The sequence below is a fragment of the Myotis nattereri genome, assembly GCF_964212035.1.
Source record: "Myotis nattereri genome assembly, chromosome: 1".
Classification (NCBI taxonomy): Eukaryota; Metazoa; Chordata; class Mammalia; order Chiroptera; family Vespertilionidae; genus Myotis; species Myotis nattereri.
Genome location: NC_138075.1, coordinates 68,277,324 through 68,298,317, shown reverse-complemented (window position 1 = coordinate 68,298,317; position 20,994 = coordinate 68,277,324). Strand labels below are relative to the sequence as shown.

The 20,994-nt window shown below is 50.5% G+C and overlaps 1 pseudogene across 1 annotated transcript in view; it reads right to left on the bottom strand.

Annotated features, from left to right (window-relative positions):
• Positions 1–1,186: 1,186 nt before the first annotated feature.
• LOC308520341 (glutamine synthetase-like) overlaps positions 1,187–20,994 on the bottom strand; it is a 35,912-nt pseudogene continuing 16,104 nt past the window's right edge. Inside the window, exons 2-3 of the transcript in view lie at positions 2,273–2,513; positions 1,187–2,055 (exon numbers count right to left, since the gene is read on the bottom strand). The product of the transcript in view is annotated as a glutamine synthetase-like (transcript). The remainder of the gene's footprint in view (positions 2,056–2,272; positions 2,514–20,994) is intronic.

Sequence of the window (20,994 nt, the reverse complement as noted above, 5' to 3'; positions counted from 1 at the left end):
TTTCCTTTTTTTTTTTGTTAATCCTCACCAGAGGCTATTTTCTCCATTGCTCCTGGAGAGAATGGAAGGGAGGGAGGGAAGGGGAGAGGGAGCGAAATAGGAAGAGGGAGAGAGGGAGAGAGGAAGAGAGGAAGAGAGAGAAACATCTATGTGAGAGAGACACATCAACTGGTTGCCTCTCGCAACCCAGGTACGTGTCTTCAACTGGGAATCGAACCCTCGACCCTTTGGTGGTTGGGCCGATGCTCCAACCATTGAGCAATGCTGGCCAGGGTGAATTTATTCTTTTCCAGATCTGGAGGTCAGGCTTCTCACATCAGTGTGTCTGTAGGGCTGCATTCCATCTGGAAGCTTCAGTGGAAATCTGTTTTCTTACCTTTCTAGAAGTCACCTGCATTCCTTGACTCATGGCCTCTTCCTTACATCATTTCAACCTCTTGGTTTGATTATCACATCTCCTCCTACTGACTCTGATCCTCCTGTCTCCCTCTTATGAGGACCTTATGGTTCCATTGGGCACACCTGGACGATCCAGAATAACCGCCCTCTCTCAAGATCCTTAATTTAATCACTTCTGCAAAATCCTTTAAACATGTTAGGGTAACATATTCACAAGTTCTGGGTATCGGGCGGGGGGAGGCTACCACAGAAGTTATTGCAAAAGTCCAGGTGCTAGTACACTTGGAATCAGATTAGGGTATACAGCAGGTCCTCAATTAACTTTATTTTGTTCAACATCATTTCATTATGTTGATGACATGCCCTGGGAACTTAACTCTTGTTTATATAAATTAGCCTATGGTAAAATTGTTTTCATTACAGGTCATTTTGCTTAAAGTTGCAGAACCTACAGACAACCTTAAGTGAAGACACTGTAAAGTCAACAGGACTGTCATTCAATTGGATATGAGCATTAAGAGGAAAAGAGAAATCAGGGCTGTCTCATAGGTTTTTTATTTGAGCAACTGGATGGATGGTGGTGCCATTTGCTAAGATAAGAAAGACTTGGGAAGTTAAAAGCTTTTGCTTTTGTTTTCACGAAGAATAAAAAAAGGCCTTTAAAAAAAAAGGCCTTGATATTCCACCCTTTGAGTTACAACTATTATAACAATTGAGAGGGAGGCAAGAGTGGGAGCGGGATGAAGAATTAATTAGGAGGGGTTCAATGGCTGCAAGTCTAGTCCATTTAGTCTTTGTACTGGAAGGGCTCATCACCAGTTTCGTTGAGAAGACCCATGCAGATGAGGGCTTCTGTCACCCCCGAAAAGGGGTGCCTGTCTTCAAAGTAACCCTTCTCCTCCTGGCCCACAGCCCGGGAATACGGACGCTAGTGCCACAGTGGGCCACACCAGCAAAAAATCAGTTGATGTTGGAGGTTTTCTTGAATCCTCTTAGGTTCCAGGCATTGTCTCACCCCCCTTGGGATCATAGGCTCCGATGAGGTACTGGTGTTGCTTGCTCAGCCTCTGGAAGGACTCCTCAATGTACTTCAGACCGTTTTCCTCTCGAATGACCTTGGTGCTGAAGTTGGTGTGGCTGTCCACACCATTCCAGCTACCAGGAATGGGCTTAGGATCAAAGGTTGCTATCACTCCAAATCTTCACACTCTTAGTGCAAGATTCCATCACAGAGTCCTATCTGGGATTCCCACTGAGTGGGCATGACCTCAACGTTTGGCCCCTTGGTCTTGATGCCAGCTTATGAGCAGGCTGGGTAGTGAATCTCCACAATATCCCTGCCATAGGCTCTGTCTGCTCCCACCCCACAGTAGTATGGTCCCTGGGGCCCAAGGAAGCCATTGGAAAGTCAACCAAAGGAGTATATTCCTGCTTCATTCCAAACCAGGAGTGCTGATTACTCACTATGTCAATTATCCCTTTACAGGTATGCCTTAAATTGGTCTCTGCAGGCTTTCATTTGTACTTGAAGACTTCACAGAACACCAGCTTGTTGGGATCCTTGTGGAAAGGGTCCTGAAACATGGCAGCAGGGACAAGATACATATCACTGTTGGAGTCTTCAGACTGTAAAGTACTAGAGCCATCAAAATTCTACTCGGGCTCCCTGACCAGTTCGGCTCAGTGGATAGAGCGTCGGCCTGCAGACTGAAGGGTCCCAGGTTCGATTCCAGTCAAGGGCATGTACCTTGGTTGCAGGCACATCCCCAGTAGGGGGTGTGCAGGAGGCAACTGATCGATGTTTCTAACTCTCTATCCCTCTCTCTTCCTCTCTGTAAAAAATCAGTAAAATATACTTTTAAAAAAATTCTACCTGGGCAACTCTTCTGTGCACTTGGGCTCACTGTGCAAGGCCAGGGTCTCGCATCGCAGGCCTTCTCCAGTGTCATCAGTCCGGACATACATACCACCCTGAGGCAGGCACATGTGGGCCTCCTTGATGCCTTTGTTCAAGCGGGAACTCCCTGAGGTGGAAGATGTTTGGGGGACAAGTAGGCGGCAGGCAGGTAGGTCGTGAGAGTGAGGTGCGGGGAGAAGAGAGGAGGCCGGAGGTGCTGCTCAGATGCTCCATTCTTCTCCCAACCTTGGCTCTGCCAGGAAGTAAAAAGTTTTGTAAAAAAGATGAAAAGTTTTTGTTTTGGTGAAGTAATATCTGAGATGCCTATGACATGTGTAAGTGGAACTATCAAGCAAGCAGCTGAATATACAAGTTTGGAGCTCGGTGGTGCGGTCAACACTATAAAAAAATTTGGAGAGTCATTTCCATATGCCACGGGACTAACACAGACTGGAACAGTCTGGTGAAAACCTCTCCTATGGGGCTACTAGCACAGGACCACTCTGCCATGACCACCACTAGGAATAATCTCTAACGAGCCGTAGGCTTTGGAATTTCTAGAAGTCAGAGTCTTTGTTGGGAGTCCCAGATTGGTCAACATCTAAGTCCTGAGGGCAGATAGAGGGTAACCCCTCCGACCCTTTTATTTTCTTTGCCTTTCATCAAAAACTACACAATGGGAGATTACAAATAGCTTCAGATCCTGGAGAACCAAAACCCAGCAGAGGTCTGCTACAACAGGTCATCAGCTTAGGATGAGAAGTGGGCAGAGGGTGTTGAACATTTGAAAGAAACCATGAAATCCTCAGAGAACATATTCGAGATGTGGTATCAGATTGCCAGAGAACATCAGAGCCGGCTTGATATTCATGGTCATGAATTTAAGTGGAACCAGTTGCAGTGCTTGTGGGATCTAAGGCTTGGCCTAAATCAGCAGTTCTCAACCTGTGGGTCGCAACCCCTTTGGGGGTCGAACGACCCTTTCACAGGGGTCGCCTAAGCCCATCCTGCATATCAGATATTTACATTATGATTCATAACAGTAGCAACATTACAGTTATGAAGTAGCAACGATAATAATTTTATGGTTGGGTCACAACATGAGGAACTGTATTTAAAGGGCCAGAAGGTTGAGAACCACTGCCTTAGACAGTTTCTGAAGGTTTAAATCTCTTTATCAGCAAAATGGCGATAATACTTCACAGATGTTATCAAGATTTTACAAAATGCTATAATTGAGACTCTTAGGCATGCTCTAACATGGTAAATATGGATACTTACATTTACATAATTAAAATTAAATAAAAGAAAAAATTCAATTCTTTAGTCCCACTAGCCACATTTCAGAGATTCAATAACTACATATATCTTGGCTAATACAGAAATAGAGTATTTCTGTCATCACAGATTCTACTGGACAATGCTACTGTGGATACCATAGCATTGGGGCTGGCACGTAATGAATTCCCAATAAACAGTGTTATTATTTATGGACCAGCCCCCTTCCGTCATTTGGATACCACCTTCTTTTTTCCTTTGTAAAATATATTTTTATGGATTTTAATGAGAGAAAAGGAGAGAGAGAGAGAGATAGAAACATCAATTGACTGCCTCCTGCATACCCCTTACTGGGAATTGAACCTGCAACCCCCGCACATGCCCTGATGGGGAATCAAACTGTGACCTCCTAGTTCATAGGTCGGTGCTCAACCACTGAGCCACACTGGTCGGGCAAAGATACTGTCTTCTTGAGTTTTGCTAATCTAATACCACCTGTATTATTAGTTAATATTTTTCTTCAAGTTGGCTCATTTTACACTTAAGGAAGTTTATTTAATATCATTATCATAAATGAAAAAACAGCATCATTTGCCATAAAAAAGGAATCATAAAAATCAGTACTATGAAACAAAATAATGTGGCGTGAATGAATAAAGTAATAATGAAGCAAGTCAATTTTTAAAAATAGAGATCCAAAAATAAATTCCCCAATGAGGAAAACAATGGATTGTTAATGATCAGTCTGGAATAAAGACAGCTCAGTGAACAATGACACTGAGAGTCTATGTTAAAAAGACATGGTTAAATTTTGTCAAAAACACAAAATTCTGCCTTGCAGTTAGGTTGGTGGCTTTTGGCCCTTGGAGCAGAGGAGTATGTGAGGCAGGAAGCTGGGTCCCAGTCTCCAAGTTACATGGACCAGACACCTTTTGGTCTCTTCTCCTGCACTCGCCCTAAGAGAACTGGGAAATGAAAATACCTCCCAAATCCCCTCCCACCTCCTGGGGCCTTCGGCAAAGGCCTCGGCAGCACTGAGTGCAGCACCGAGCCCCCCAGCACAGAACACCTGCGTGTACCTGCCCAGCCTTAGGCCCAAGTGTGGGCCTGCTGCAGGCTGGCCTGGGAGGAGAGAGCACCCCGTACTCCTCAGAGGCCTGGGGCCTCAGGGCCTGGAGAAGTGTCCGCTTGTGTCACCTAAGATCATCTCTCCAGAATGCTGTGGCCATACATGTCCTTTCCTTAGGCAGAGTACGATTGAATTTATTAGGTTTTAATTAGGGCTAGGGTTTGAATTAGGTCAAAAGGTCTTATTTAGATACGGGTTGATTAACTTACAGCTGTGGTTACTCGAATGCAATTAAGCTTTGCAGTGTCTGGACTACGGTGATGGTTATAAACACAGATGCCGCCTGGCTGCCTGGGTTTGAGTAACAGCTCTACCTCTCCTTGCCTAAGTGACTGGAGGCAAATTACATGTCTCTATTGAAAGGTCACTTTTTTAAAAAAAGGTGAAATGACTCTCACACACATATTTAAGATCTATTTACTTTATTATTAATCAGGGAACCAGAGAGATGCTACAACTCATTCAAGGTGAATTCAAAGAACAGACCATTTATAGATCCGGAGTATTGAAATGAATGTATAAATGGAAGCAAAATTGAATTTCTCACAAGAGAGGAAGGTTGAACAGAATTCATTTGCATACGCATAGACTGAACCTCAGCACCGCCATTGGTCTCTCCAACCTGCGGTTTGCAAACTAGTTTAAAGGCCAAGAAAAGCTATAATCAGATGGCACCGGAGGGTGTGCTCAGTACATGGTTTTTCACTGCAAACACCTGCTAATTTTTTTTTATTCCAAATTTACTTAAATCCTTTGGTCTTTTAGTTCCCTCATCTATAAAATGGGGACGTAATTCAAGTGCCTACCCTGTGAACTGGGAGAGGTAAGTGAGCTAAGGTAGGCACCCTAGTGCCTTAGATTGGAGTTGGCGGTTCCCTTTTCACTTTGTCAAGAGGGATTCGTTCTACGGAAGCAGGTCACGATGATACAAGCATGGATGAGTGCCCACCTTGCCAGATGCTGTGCTGGTTTCCAGTGTCACCCTGAGGGGCACCGCGGGTCCTGAACTGCCTCCCTGTAGGCCCAGTGTGCTGCCGTCAGGGTCAGCTCAGGGTGAAGGAAGGGAGGGAGGGTGTCATTGAAACAGAAGGGAATGACATGGCAGACCCCCGGGTCTGTGGGACGTGGTTAGCTCTGGTGGCAGCATCCTAGAGAAGGCCACAGGGGCGGCCAGAGGGAATTGAGGGTGTGTCCTAGACATCCAGGTGCTCAGAATGAGAGAATAACCTCCCTGTAGCCATGGCAACACATTCCTTAAACTGAATCCACCCAGACACTCCCAACGAGCAATTCCTTTATTCTTCGTATCAGTCAGTCAAGGCACAAGCATTCACTGTGTATCTTCTTGGGAGATGCGGGGCCCCAGGGACTTCTGCTTCCCACGCCCCCAGGACGAACTCCCAGGTTTAGATCCCAGCCCTAGCGGCCTGGAGCGGCCTGGCGAGAGCACCGGACTGGGAGTCAGGGGGGCCCGGGTTTGCCTCTTGTCCCTTACTTTGAGCTAGGTACTTTACCTGCAGTTTCCTCCGCCTAGTGCCTACCCCAAAGGGTTGTTGTCAGGTTTCAGTGAGATGATCTATGTAAAGGGCTCACGGTAAGCACCAAATAGATGTATTTCTTTTATGTGTCACCATTATGTTATAGACTTAGGTCAGATTGCTAAAATTACTTCCACGTGCAAACTTCTGAGAGCTACTGCTTCTCAGCCCCCGGCCCCGCCTGGGGGCCCTAGGGAAGTTACTGGAGCTCACGAGTGTCAGTGGTTGGCACTGGCCTTCCCTTTGCTCACAGAGAAATAAGGAAGTAGGCAATACCACCATGTCCCCCCTCCAGGCGGGCACCTCAGCGGCGCGCGCGCCGGCCGAGCCCTGCCTGCAGCGCTCCCTGCGGCCGGCAGGGGACGCCCTGACCTCGCCGGACAAGCGCAGCCGCGGGCCGCCCGTCTTCCCAGATCTTTTGTCCCATTACCTGGGACCATACCAGTATCCAAGACTCTGGTCATTATTTCTCAAAGTCATTTCTGCTGTGGCTAGAAGTTTCTGGGTGACGGATATTGTCATTCATTCCATCATTAAGCGAGGACTAGACAAGCACCCACTCGTGCCAGGCGCACTGCGCTAGGTGAGGGGTCACGGGAAGCTGACCGAGATCTGCATTAGAGGAGGAACTGATTTTTTTTTTTCTCAGATAATAATAGGTGGCTTATATTTTTAAGAATTTACTAAGTGCCAGGCTCACTTCTAGTGCTTTAAGAACCTTCTTTCTTGAACCCTCGTAAGAGTCATGTGCGGGGAATGTTGTTTATGTACGTTTTCTGGACAGAGACACTGAGGCACCAGAGGTGACACAGCAAGGTGCCTCTGGTCACACAACCAGTAAGGGGTGGAGTGGAGGTCGGAACCCGGGTTCACCCACTTTAGAGCCAGCCCCAAGCTGCGCTGCTTCTGCGCCCCGAGAAGAGCAGCAAACAGCACAGCCTGGGAGCCCAGGGCCTGTCAGGTGTCCAGGGAGGGGGAGGGACGTGTAGGAGAAGGTGGGAAGTTGGGAACCAGGCCTGGGCAGAGCAGAAAAGCTGGGGAGTCCACCTCTCATCTTTCTCTCCCGCCCTCTTGGTATGGAGCCACGTCCAAGGCCGTGTGTCCCACCGTCCCAGCCACACCCGCACACTCCCACCCCGCACAGGCCTTTCCTGCCTCCCGGGTCCTTAGTTCTCGGATTCTAGGCCCCCCACCTGCTGGCTGTCTCTGAAGGAAAGTCGCTTCTTCAACCCCGATGAGCCTCCATTTCCTCAACTGTAAAATGGGCGTGTCTGCCTCGCACTGCTGTGGGTTGTCATAAGTGAGAAAGCATGGTGCAAGGCCAGCTTTCATTGCTATTTTCCCCTCCTACTCAAGTGCAAATATTCCACCCTCCAAAACCCCCTCTTCCCCACCCCCACCAAACCCCAGCTCACTAACCTCAGCTCACTGAGCAGAGCAACCCATCTGGGAGCCAACCGTGCTAACAGGCTCATGACAAATGGTTACATATGTCACACACACACTCCACTTTTGGAGGCAACTTAGGCAATTTTAAACAAAGAAAGGACTCTGAAGGTGGGCTTTGGGGAGATTAAAAGGAGTTCTCAGCACCCCACAGACTGCACCCCATCGTATATATACAAGTCAGCGTGCACAGAGCCGGGCTGTGGCACTCACGAAACACCCGTGGTCTTTAACAGGCCTTCCCCTGCGATGAGTTTCTTCCTCGCTGAACCTCGGGAGGAGGGGGGTCACCGCACCCCATATTGTATGAGGGAAACTGAGACCAAGAAAAGCAAGTGTGGTTGTCGTTCCAACTGTCCCGCGGAGGCTGGAGGCCTGGGGCACGGAGGACTCTGCCCCCAACAACAACAGCAACAACAAGAACTCTGTCCTCTCCCTGGCTGCCTTCCCCGCTTCCATGGGCAGCAAGTGGGAGGAGGGGACCCTTAATTCATGATGACTAGGGGTCCCAAAATTTTAAATTTCCTGCCTGGAAGTCAAGGACAGGAAATTATAAAGCCAGAGTTTCTGTACAAATTACCCAGGTGCCCTAACTCCCAAAAGTCACAGGTGCTGTTCATCTCTTAGCCTCTGTCATCATTCATTCTTCATTGTCCAAGGAAGCCACTCCACCGATGGCTCTGAGAGACCAGCAGATGTCGAGTTACGCGGGGAACCTAGACAGACACAATGGGCAGATTCCCGTCAGATGGGAGCCAAGTCCTGGTAATAACATCCATGAATCACGGACTTCAGTGAGTCACAACATCAAGCTGCAAGAAGCCTTTACCGCCTGGTTACTGGCAAGTAAGAAAAGCGAGTGAGACCCAAGAGGGAACGTGACTGGCCCCGGGTCACAGAGCTTGCTAGTGGCAGGGTAAAGGCTGGAAGCCTGAGCCTCAGGCCCATGTACTTTCCACTGCCCTTCACAGCCCTCGGAAAGCCCCAGGGCCTGGGACAGAGGGTGGAAGGAAAAGCATAGGCCCCTCATGATTAGCCCAGGGCAGCTCAGGCTCTCCTAGCAGGTCGGCTCTGTGTTAGCCTCTGCCCTCCCTTGGGAAGGAAAGAGCCTGGCGTCCATCCTCACACCCCAGGCACCAGGACTCACAGTAGAAGATATAGGAGGCAGCTTCCTGCTTGGCCCTCATCCAAGGCCATTTCACAATAGGGGGAAGAGCCTGGGCTGAGAGTCCCGGGTTACTGCTCACTCCACCCCCACCCCAGCCCCTCTCAGATCCCCCCGGGTAGAATTAGCTAGGGCCTAGGCCCTACCTGAGATTGGGGGTAGAGGAGAGAGCAAGGCTGAAGAGGCCCCATTGAGCGTGCTCTGTGAGTGGTGCCCTGGAGTGGACCTGGGAGAAGCCTGGCAAGTGCCCACCACCCTTCCCTTTCCCTTGCCATCCACCTGCCAGCATTCACAAGTAGGAGTTCTTTGTCGGACAAGGGCTGGTCCACTCCGGTCAGCCCCATAACACTCACTGTTAGTCAGAGGGGGCCGGGGAGCAGGCTTGGAGAGGGGCAGGCCTTGGCCAGCTTCCTGTAATGAGGCAACGTGACTGCAGGCAGAATATTCTGGGGAGGGAAGCCCCTGTCGTCGTCCTCCCCCTCCCAGCCTGGCCTGACTGACATTCAGGCAGGAACTAAGACAGAGGCATTGGGACATTCTGTGAGGTTTTATTTTCCCCCACAATAGGGTCAGCTCTAAGCTCAGCTCTGTAAGGGATCTTCTTTGAAGTAGGAGGTAGTGGTTAGGGACCCAAATTTTCCTGTCATAAAGTCTTCAAGAGGAGACAAAGCAAACCCAGGCGAAATGTCAAACCACAACACAAGGCAGCGTGAGACCAGCCCACGTTCTCAGGCTGGACAATCCTCGGGGCAGGGGCAAGTCACTGCAGGCAAGGCTGAGGGGGGCCCAAGCATGGGGAGCCTTCAGCTCTGCAGAGCTGGTAGGAAAGGTCTTCCAGGCAGGGAAGGGAAGATGGGCAGCAATGAACATGCACTTGCAGGGGACGAGACCCTGTTTGCACAGCAATGAGGCTGGGAATGTGCCTGGTCCTTCCTCAGCTCTCACCCGTTAACTCGGTCTTCCTCTGTCCATGGGAAGCCACTGGCCTACTGAGGCAGGTGACCATGTGGAGAGCTAGGCAGGGGCAAGGGAGTGCCAGGGAGCTCAGCGCCTGGGTGGAGGAGCCCTCTGACAACAGGAAGCAGCTGCAGCAGGCTCCAGGGCGGTGATGGTGTCTGTCACTCTCCACCCTGGCTGCAGCCCCTGCAGAACAAACTGTTCTTCGAGAAGCTCTGGGACAAAGGGCCCACACCTGCTCCCCAGGTCGGTTTGGACAAGCCCCCATCAGCACAGGCGGGGAGCCCAGCAGCTTCCCGAACCCCCTGCCTCCTCCTAACCCTGAGCCTGCTGCAGTTTACTGCGTCAATGAAACACAAAATAAGAGCTTTCTTGGAGGGTGGGGGGTACAACAGGGACTGATCCTTCCCAAAGACCTCATCCCTGGTCCCAAGCTCTGAACTGAGTGGCGATGCTGAAGTGGTGTGGCTTTGCAGAAACGGCACTGGATCAGAAGTCAAAGCCCTGAGTTCTCATCTTAATTCTGCCACTAAAATGTTGTGTGACCTTGAACAAGTCATTTCCCATTGGTGGGCTTCAGTCTCCTCCCTGGGGAGTTAGAATTGATAAGCTCCAAGGTGCCTTCCAGTTAAAAATGTGAATCTAATGCCATGGGATGGCTTTGAGGGTGCTAAAGTGCCTCTCAGGGGCTGGGGTAGCTGGGAGAGAAATTAGGATGAGAATCTGATCAAGGTCTAGATCAGCGGTTCTCAACCTGTGGGTCAGGGGTCGCCGAAGACCATCCTGCGTATCAGATATTTACATTACAATTCATAACAGTAGCAACATTACAGTTATGAAGTAGCAACAATAATAATTTTATGGTTGGATCACAACATGAGGAACTGTATTTAAAGGGCCAGAAGGTTGAGAACCACTGGTCTAGATGAAATGGAATTAGATTCCATTTAGAACCTGAGATGGGTTTTGTTTCCCCAGACCCCCATGATAAAGAGACACGGGTCTGTTGAACTGAGAATACCTCAAGGAAGAGATAATTATATGGAAGAAGATTTCCCAAGAATTATTGAAGAGCTAGAATCCTTCCAGATACTTTAAGGTCATTCCTCAGTCACAATCCCCCTGCCCCCAAGTTGGAGTGAATTAGGAGAAGGGACTTGCTTGAGAGCCGAGAGCTGGGTGTCATCATGCCAGGAAGGAAAGATCCAATCCTTCGAAACGTTCTTCCTCACTTAAGCTGCTCCTTAAAATTCCTTCAGGTGGGGACCAAGCCTGTCATGCCACAGTCATAGCTAAAACTGGACACAACCATTTAAATTCTTTCTTTCTAGGACCCAGGATGTGCTGGGAGAGGCTTTAAGAGGGGCGGGGCTGGAAGAGGCAGGGAAGGTGGAGTTCAGAATATCACAGGAGCCAGGCTTTTTCTGAGGTCAGATCTAGGCCAGGCAGCTCCGACCCGTTCCCTGTGGGCGGTGATACGGCAGATGGCCATGGGCATCATAAATGCCGCTGGTTCACTTTCTGAAACCCCCTACATTTGTCTCCCAGGCCAGCAGCCCTCGAGCAGAGGAGCCCAGTTTAACTCCTCTGGGTCTACTACCCACTCACCTTCCAGTGGGGTGGGGGAGCCGCCTAGCCTCCCGCCAGATTCCCCACGTGGTTTAGGTGAACTGGACTCAGTCTGAAAGGAGCCGCAACCCTAGGCCCTCGGAGGCAGCTGTAGCACCGGGCGGAGGGTGTGGGGTGGAAGGGAGGGTGACAATAAGAAGGAGAGGGAACAAGCCAGGCTCCACTGGCTTTCAGGCTACAGGGCTGCACGCTGCCAAGACCATTGTTGGCAAAAAAAAACGAAGGGAGAGGAGGAACTGGCCAGACCAAGCCTATGTGTGCTGCTTCTCAACGGCAGCCCAGAGCATTCAGACCGGGCTTGGCATGCTCCCGTGTGTGTGTGTGTGTGTGTGTGTGTAGGCAAACATGCACAGCAAGAGGGAGAGTGTGTGCGTTGGCCTGAGTGAGCACTGGCAATCACAACAGAGAAGATGCCAAAACTCTGTATTTACCATCAAGGTCAACGGTGCCGGGAGGTGCATAGCCAGAGCCCACCTCCCACCCCTGCCCGTCCCAAGACACTGCTTCTCACGGCGCACGGGAAGGAGACGGGGAGAGGCCTGTGGCTGGAGCTTCATCTTCAAGGCGTGCTCTGCCGGCCCGCGGCCTTCCTCCCTCCCCTGCAGCCTTCCCCTGCTGGTCAAGGCGCACCGAGTAAGCAGCTCCTTTGCACAGGGCCCTCTCCAGCACCTCGTTCCTTCCCTCAAAACAGAGGCTACCTGGCAGGAGGGGAAGATTCATGCAGACAAGGAGGAGCTTCAAAGCAGCACTCCTATCCCTGGCTGGTGGCTCAATGGTTAGAGCGTTAGCTCTCGGACTGAAGGGTCTCAAGTTCGATTCCTGGTCAAGGATACATACCAGAGTTTCCGGTTCAATCCTCAGCCTCGGTTGGAGCAACCAACCAATGTCTCTTTTTTTCTCTCCTCCTCCTCCCTCCCTTCTATTCTGTCTAAAAATCAATGGGAAAAATATCCTCAGGTGAGGATTAACAACCACAACAAAAAAAGCAGGACCTCTAGTTTCAACTTGTGAAAGAGGTGGGTTTGAGGAGAGAAAGGATTTGGAAAAACTGAGACCAGTGGACCAGCAGTCATGGAAGGGGAGGAGACATTTCAGACACAAAAAAGGGGTTAAGCTTGTCATTTATAGGAAAGATTATAAGGAACACTTTTTGGTTTTACTGACACATCACTGACACCAACTGAGTCAGACCAATCGAATCGTCCTGCAGTTAGCACCCCGAGTCAGCATCAGGTCCCACAAATTAAAGGACAAAGTCCTCAAGAAGACTGCCCTTACTTCCAATGCCAGATGCAAATGGGGTCCCCAGGCCCCCACACTTCTGTCTGACTTGGCTCCCACTACCCCCCTTCAGGTTCCGTAATTTGCTAGAATGACTCTCAGACTCACTAAAAGTGCTGTGTTTACAACTAGAGTGTTACTGTAACACACAACTCTGCAATGGCCCAGGGGAAGAGCCATACAAGAAAGGGCTGGGGGGAGGGGCTGCCGAGCTTCCATGCCTTCTCCTCAAGGCATCAGGTGTGTCACCCTCCCAGCACATCACGTGTTCACCAACCAGGAAGCTCTCTGAGTTTCAGTGCTGGCAATTGTTATACGGGGTTTCATTCCATAGGCGTGATTGATTCCATCGTTGACCATGTGATTGAACTCAGTCTCCAGGCTCCTCCTCCCCTCAGAGGTTGGAAGTAGGGTGGGGATGAAATTTCCAACCCTTTAATCCCTCTGGACACCTTCCCACAGTCCTTCTGGGTGGCCAGCCCCTTGCTTGAAACTATTTTAAGGGTCCACCCGAGTCATCTCATTAGCATAAACTCAGGTATGGTTTAACAGGGCTCTATGGACGTCATAGCTGGTTTGGGTCAGTGCATAGAGCGTCAGCCTGTGGACAGAAGGGTTCCGGGTATGATTCTGGTCAAGGGCACATACCTGGGTTACAGGCTAAATCTCCAGTAGGGGGTGTGCAGGGGCAGCCGGTCAATGATTCTCTCTCATCATTGATGTTTCTCTCTCTCTCTCTCTCTCTCTCTCTCTCTCTCTCTCTCTCTCTCTCTCTTCCTTTCTGAAATCAATAAAAATATTTTTTAAAAGTAATCTATTATAATAAAAGCATAATATGCTAATTAGATTGGACAGCTGAAAGACGTTTTGGACGTCATTCTGGACGTCCTTCCAGACAAAGCCGTGGTGGCGGGGGGCTGAGGCAGGGGCTGTTTAGGGGCGATCAGGCAGGCTGGCAGGCGAGCAGTCAGGGGTGATCAGGCAGGCAGGTGAGTGGTTAGGGGCAATCAGGCAGGCAGGTGAGTGCTTAGGAGCGATCAGGCAGGCAGGCAGAGTGGTTAGGGGTGATCAGGCAGGCAGGAAGGCGGATGGTTAGGAGCCAGTGGTCCCGGATTGCGAGAGGGATGTCCAACTCAGGGATCAGGCCTAAACTGGAAGTTGGACATCCCCTGAGGGGTCCCAGCTTGCAAGAGGGTGCAGGCTGGACTGAGGGACCCCTCTGCCCCCCGTGCACGAATTTTGTGCACCGGGCCTCTAGTAATAAATAAAGGGCTCTATGGATAACAAAAGACACTGCTATTACTCAGGGCAGCTCTGTGCCAGGAAAGGGGAACAAAGATACTGTGGTAAAGAAGGGGGAACTGAGGATGGAAAGGTAGGATGGGATGAATTTATAAGGTCAGAAATGGATGGGTAAGAGGAGAAGGAATCACTGGCTCCCTCCTAAGGAGGTGGAGGCAGAGGGAAAGCAGTAGAGACAACTTTCTCACTTTAGTATCTTGGTAGAATCTCTCACCCTTTTTAGTGTTTAATTTCCTCCCAGGTGTTTCATCCAGAAGGAGGAGTCATCCCCTAGTCTCTGCTTTGGCTCCAAGGCCCCCAGGACTTAGGTCCACCTTCCCCCAACTCAGCCTATTGACATCCCCCCAGTTCAAATGCCATCTCCTTCCAGAAGCCTTCCCTGATTACTCCAGTGAGGAGTGAGCCTGCCCTAAATTCCAAAGCCCCTTGGGTCAGTCAGTCTCTTACTGCTCTATACTGTGACTCATATTCTTATATTCCCAATTTGATCCTAAGCACCTTGCCTTTCCTCATCCTGCTTCGCTCAGAACAACCAGCTCTGTGTGTTTTGTAGAACATCTGTGAGCTCTCTGCAGACATCCGTTACTATCATTGGCCTCTTCTCTGTCCCTGAGAACTTGGCGCCTTCCCTCAGCGAGCTCACCTCTCCCTGTCTCTCTGAATAGAGTGTGAATGTCTCTCTCTTTGAAGAGTGTGACCGTCTATCTTTGTGAATAGTGTGAATATCTACTCCACCGGACTGATCCTCCAGGGCAAGGACATGTCTACATTCCAAGCCTGCGCACAGCCGACAGGTGGTGGTGCTCGGACATGTGTGCAGAATGAGCTCAGTTCCTCCTAGAGAATGTTACCTCTCTCACATTTAGGAGCGATCAAGAGAGGAGAGGATGAGTTATATTGGGGGGAGGGGGCGGCTCAAACAAGGGCAACGCTGGCCTTTCCCACAGGATCCTGGGCCTCCTGGCCCTCTTGCCAGAAGACTGCTCTTGGTGGGCACTCCACCCCAGCAGGCAGGTGGACGGCAGGGTGAGAAGCCAGGCCGGCCCAGGCAGACTGGCCAGCAGATGGGCAGCGTTAGCACCACAATAGGCCCTGGGGACAGGCATCGCTGAAAGGAGCCTTTCGTGTGAAAGCTTTCCCCTTGAATGGCTTCCAGCCCCTTTGACAACCCCAGAGCAATGTCCAAACCATAGTTTACTTGCCACTAATGGTTACCACTTGGAGGCCCTGGGCTGAGTGGGAACAGGTCTGCTCAGCCACCCGCTCCTCCCCTGAGGCCGGACCTGATCCTGCCTGGGGCGGCCCCCCAGGGGTGGAGGTGAATGCCACAGCTGAGGATGAGGCTCCCCTCCACCTCCCTCCAGGCAGGGACCCATGACAAGGACTGGCCCAGGGGAATGGAAGCCAGACATGAAAAGGGACATGATGCCCAAGGCTTCTCAGTGGCCTCCGAAGCTGGCCCAGAGTCAGCAACGGTGCCTTGGTCTCTTTCTGCAGGTGTCAGGGTCTCAGGGCCTCTCGGGCGGGGGTTTGTCGCTCCCTGGAGCACAAGTTCTTTGACTTTTCTGTGGCCAGGGACCCACCCCATACTCCCCAGAGTGGTGCCCGGCCTCATGGGGAAGCCACCATTTGGGAATGGAAGAAATGGAGACCTGCTCCTAAGAAATAGTTAATCCTCTCCCCTTCCCCCAGGCCTCTTGCACCTGCAGGCTGCGGTGTGTGGTTTCCCACAGCTGCAGCTGGCTCTGCAGCAGCCCCCTCCCTTGGAGGGAACCTGAGAGGCCCCGTGGCCTGAGGCCCCTGGGAGGGGCTCCTCACCCTGGGTCCAGCTGCTGGGGGAGGCATGAGAGTGTCTTGCTGCCCTCTGACCTGGACCTGCCTTGAGGAGTGCTCCGGTTGAGTGGCCAGTCCTGGGAGGGGTCTGCTGGGCTTCTTGCTAAAGCTGAAGGCAGAGATTCCAGTTTGGGAGGTGGCCAGAGACCCCCTCCACAGGGCCTCTCAGCCCCTCCCTTGCTCCAACTTCAACTGGCTTCTGGAAGAAGGATGGCCTCCTAAGTGTGGGCTTGCCATGGCCCGGGGGAGGGGAGGGAGCGGAACTCCTGAAGGAGAGGGTGAGTTGAGTGTGAGAAGTGAGTGGGAAGGCAGGAAGGAGCAGGAGGAAGTGAGATTTGGCGGGCCAGGCCTCTGTAGGTCAAGACAACCTTGAGCCCACGATGCTGGGACTCTGGTAGGCTCTGTTCTCTGTCTGTCCTAGAAAAGGGTAGGTTGTCGCCGAGTCTGCGCAGATTCCCAGTTGCCCTCTGGGCTAGGCATATGTGCTCAAGAGACACCTCTGAACACTGCTCATTCTGAGGCAATGAAGAAAAAGTATGGGGTCTTCCCTGTGGGACATGGCCTGGGGAGGACTTAGCAGGGCTCCCAGACTCAGCCCCTTGATAACAGCCTGCCCATTGCCCCACCTTTGGCCACGGGGCACACCCTGAAATCCCCCGGGAACGTGTGGTTGATGCTACATGGGGGGCTCCACCCCAGGTCACAGCCAAGAGATGATCACTTGGGTCCAGAGCCAAGGCTTGAGAGATGGAGGGATGGGCAGGCAGGAATCTGACAGGCACCCGGTGGTGACAGGGCCCGGGGCTCTGGCTAATCTCACATCCAGCTCCAGGCAAATTGCTTCAATTCAACACTTTCCCTGTGAGGCCCTGAGGCCGGCCTCCTGCTCAGGGCTTCGGGCCTCCAGTCTGCAGAAAAAGCCCAGCTCCCCTTGGAGATAACTCCCCCACCAGGATAGGAAGAGGGAGGGCAATTTGGCAAAGAGGCTTGAAAGGAAACAGAGCTACCCATCTGCAGAAACCCCTGAGTCAGATGTGGGGAGGAGGAAGGGAGGGCTCAAGCAGAAGCTGCAATTCGGTCCTCGTTCCCTTGCCTCAGGAAGAGCCCAGCTGCAAGGTGGCAGCCAGGCCGGGAGGAGGTAAGGGTGCGTGCTGGGCGGGCACTGAGCAGGCTTCGGTTTTGGCTCTCGTGTAACCTGACACTCTGAAAGGGGTATAACTGATGCCAACAGCTCTTGCCAGTGCCAGGAGTCCACTGTGTACTCCAGACTTGTGCTTGGCCCGTCCTCAGCAGCCCCACGTGGCCATGAGCACAGAGTGTGCCTGGGAGTTGGTGTGCCCTCAGGCACATAGCCCTTCGAAAGACCACTACGCTCCTGAGAGGGGGGCTGATGAGACGGCCCAAGGGGATCCTGCCTTCACTGGGGTTCTGTTTTTGCTTTTGCTTTATTGCTGTTACACTCTAATTCAGCATTTACTCGTTATGATTGTCCAGACCCCAGGTGTCAAGAAAATTCCCAGAAATCTGTTGGGATGCCACAGATCTGGAGTGGCGCCTTCTGATTTGTGACGTGAACAGCACTGGCACGTTCCTCCTTGCTCACATTCATCCATTTTGACAATTTTATATCAGTTTGGACTTTTTGCCAAGACTGAGCTGCTCCAAATCTGAGTTAGGACTCTTTCTACTCATACATTTATTTCATTTTTCATTCAACGAATATTTAGTGAGTGCCCACTGTGTGCCATCCACTGTGCGGATGTTGGGAATAAAACAAGGCCCGTCCCAGGTCGAATGACAGGCCACACCCCAGATGTCACAGCCAACAACACAGAAGTTACTATCTGCACCCAACCATGACTCCTGAGCACTTTCAATTTCTTGAAAGAAAGATCTTAGGGTCCTTAGAAGAGGAGCATCCCCACAAATAGGACTGTGATTTAAAAGTAATACATTTTTACTTATTTATTTTATTTTTAAATTTGTAATACAAAAACGACATGAAATCTCAATCAAGTTTCCTACTAACTTTTCCCTAAGATTCCATCTTTCTAGTATTTTTTAATGTAAATATTTTCTTAACTTTCCTCTTTATTACTTAAAAGGTAGTGTACTATAATCATTGGCAGGAAACAAAGCTGAAACCCCTGAGTCAGATGTGTTTTTGTTTTTTGTTAATCCTCACCCAAGGATATTTTTTCCTTTTTTTTTTTACAGAGAGTGAAAGGGAGAGGGAAGGACAGAGAGAAACATCAATGTGAGAGAGACACATCGATTGGTTGCCTCCTGCACAAACCCTGACTAGGGCTGGGGATCCAGCAACCAAGGTACGTGCCTTTGATGGGAATTGAACCCGGGACCCTTCAGTCTGTGTGCCAACACTTTATCAGTGGAGCCAAACCGGCTAAGGCATCATGGATTTTCTTGACAATATGTCCTGGGGATTGTTCTATATCTGCACAGAGAGGGTTTCCTATTTCTTCTTACAGCTGCAAAGTGTTCCTTGTTCTAAACCAGTCCTCTCCTGACGGCACTAGGTGGTCAGTCCCCAACCCTTTGTCAGAAGGGCCAGGTGTGTACTTTCAGGTGTGAACAGGTACCCAGGGCCCAAAGGTTTGTGAGAGATATTCCACATGGTCCTCCATAGAGGCTGTGCCATTTCCATTCCCATCAGCAATGTATGAAAAGGCCTATTTTGCCACCAGGCTGAGATTTTTTTAAAAATATATATTTTTTATTAATTTCAGAGAGGAAGGGAGAGGGAAAGAGAGACAGAAACATCAATGATGAGAGAGAACCATTGATTGGCTGCCTCCTGCACACTGAGTGTGCAACCCGGGCATGTGCCCTTGACTGGAATTGAACCTGGGACCCTTCAGTTTGTAGGCTGATGCTCTATCCACTGAGCCAACCTGACTAGGGCCAGGCTGAGATTTTTAAAGAGAAAGGAAGAGGCAATATCAGGGCTCCACAGAAGCAAGGTAAAAGAAGACCAAGTCCAGAGCAGAAGCCCAGAGCGTGGCTGATGATGGTGGACGGAGAGCTGAGGCCTGGTGTCTTCAGGCCATGGTGTTTTATTTGTGTTGGAGCAGCAACCCTCACAGGTGGTAAGTGGGGTACTCTTCCCTGGGGGAGCAAAGGGACTCCAGGAAGAGAATCTCTGAGGAAAGGCTGAGGGAAGGGGTAGCTGGTGTGTCGAGGTTGTGGGGGGATAGGTATGCATGTGGACCACAAAACCCAGCAGGAAAAGAAAATGGAGGTGACAGGGCGGCCTTCATTAGACCTAGGGACGAACTTGTCACTGTGAAGGTGTCTCACACTGTTTTAGGGGGTGGAAGGCCCTGTGGAAACTCCGCAGTGGGATTTCTGGGAGCATTGCCCAAACATTCGTGCGGCAAATGCCAAACATCAACCCTGTGCCCAGCTCTGATCTAAGTGCTGAGAATACAAGTGTGAACAGGATAAAATCCTCACTCTGTGGAGGTCTAAAGGAGGGGGCGGGGGGGTCTGAGCCAGTAAGCAAATAAATAAACAAACACAGATTTTTTTTTATAGTAAGGAGAAGGGGTAGGGATTGGCAGTGGGGAGAGGTTACGGAAAAGAGGAGGTGACATTTGGGCAGACAAGACACCTGAGTCATGGAAAGGAGTGGCCTGTACACTGATCTGAAGGAGAGAGAAGGACAAGCAAGGGTTGCCTGAGGCTAAGGAGTGGGCCCTGCTCCCAGCACTGACATTGAGGCTGGAGGAGATGGACTGGGAGGGGCTGGAGAGCCTCACATGGGCTCCAAACCACACAAGAAGTTTGGTTCTTATTTTAAGAATATCAGGAAAGCCCAGGACAGTGGCTCAGTGGTTAGAGCATCGGCCTGTGCACAGAAGGATCATGGGATTCAATTCCCGGTCAAGGGCACATAACTGCCTTGCAGCTTCATTCCAAGTCCCAGTAGGTTGGGGCATGTGAAGGAGGAAACCGATCTCTCACATGGATGTTTCTCTCTCTCTCTGCTCTTCCTTACCTCCCCCCACCCCTCCTCACTTCCAGTCTCTCTGAGAAAAAAAAAATCAATGGAAAAAATATTCTCAGGTGAGGATTAACAGCGAAACAACGAAAAAATAATAACAGGAAAAAGAAACTGGTCACAAAGACACATATTACATGATTCTATTTATGCGAAATGTCCAAAACAGGCAAATCCATAGACACAGAAAGTAGATTCATTTCTCGAGGAGATGAGCCCAGGGCTGGCAGGGTTGGGAGGAAATGGGCAGTGACTATTAATAGGGGTGATGAGAATGTTGCCAAATGGATCATGGCAATAGTCAAACAATCCCGTGAATATACCAAACAACTGTTGAACTGTACACTTCGAATGGGTGAGTTACAAGGCATGTGAATTACATTTCAATAAAGCTGTTATTTAAAAAATGATAACAGGAAGCTGTTGTGCAGCTGTTTTAATCAGGGGAGTAACATTATCACTCAGGCTGCTCTCGGAGAATAAGCTGTAGGGAGGCAAGAGCAGAGGCCAGAGACTGCTGAGAGGCTACTGCAGTGGGCCAGGCAGGGGGCTGGTTGCTTTGTGTTGGAAATTAACGAGGAGGTCAGACTGGGTATATTTTGAGTTTGATGATGGATCGGATGTGAGGGGTAGAGGATAGTGATGACCTAGGCCACATGAGGGCAATGAAGAAGACTGGAGGAAGAGCCAGATCGGGGGAGGAACAGGAAATCAGAACTCTGTATTGAACACGATAGGCTCCTGAGATGCCCAGCAGGCAGGGAAGACATCAAGGTCAGGGTCACCACCGTGTAAATGGTCATATATGCTGAGGGCCAGCACTGCTATGAGGAGAGCTCCTGCAGATCGAGCAACAGTCACCCATAGAGGAGGCCAAGTCGTTAGCACAGCCCTCTGTCCCTGTTTCACTCTTCCTCTCTCTCACTCCTGCTCCCTGAGTCACGCTCCCAGGTAGACAACTGACTTGTAAACCGCTGTCTCAGACTCTGCCTTTGGGAGATCCCATGTGAGATGCCACAGAAGGGTCCTTAAGAACAATGTCACAGCTCAGCGGGGGGCAAAATAAGGATTCCTATCCAGGCAGGGGTTCTGGAGTTGCTGTTTCATTCTCTACTCTGT